At 40.2% G+C, this 562-nt stretch overlaps 1 protein-coding gene across 2 annotated transcripts in view; it reads left to right on the top strand.

The window, feature by feature from the left end:
- LOC106721843 (netrin-4-like) overlaps positions 1 to 562 on the top strand; it is an 88,616-nt gene that overhangs the window by 65,681 nt on the left and 22,373 nt on the right. The window lies entirely within an intron of this gene.

Consider the following 562-nt stretch of genomic DNA (forward strand, 5'->3'; position numbering starts at 1 on the left):
TCTGAGGCTCTGGACTTCCTGCCAGACCTTAGACCTTTGATTCCTTTAATATCAGTGTAGAAGATTTAAACATTTGGTAGCAATTCATCTTTTTGTTTCCCCCTTTGGACAGTTTCCCTCCAGTGTTTCTGAGTGAAGATCTTTCTCTCATCTCTGAAATTATTTTTCATCCCACTCCTGACATGGGTTGCTGACATAGAGGAACTTTCTCCTTTGTGACCTGTATTAATTCCTGTCATTATCCATTGTGCAATTTGTCCCTTTGATAGCTCTGGTCAAGCATACTCTAGACAAATTGGGTAGACCCCCTCTTCTTTCTGATCTTCAGTATCACATGAACCCTGTTTATAATATTTTCTATGCATCTGCTCTTTCACATTCATGTTTCTTTGGATCTTACTGCCAGCTCATACCTTGAAATTCCCCCAAATTTTTCTCTTTGATAACATAACTGTGCCTCGAGACTCATTAGTTGTGGGAGATGGGGAAGGAAGCTTCCTGGCTGACCTACCAATGTGCCCAATTCTCTTTTGTTATGATGAGCTTTCCAGATAACTCATTT

Source organism: Alligator sinensis, unplaced genomic scaffold (genome assembly GCF_000455745.1).
Source record: "Alligator sinensis unplaced genomic scaffold, ASM45574v1 scaffold839_1, whole genome shotgun sequence".
In the NCBI taxonomy this organism is placed as follows: Eukaryota; Metazoa; Chordata; order Crocodylia; family Alligatoridae; genus Alligator; species Alligator sinensis.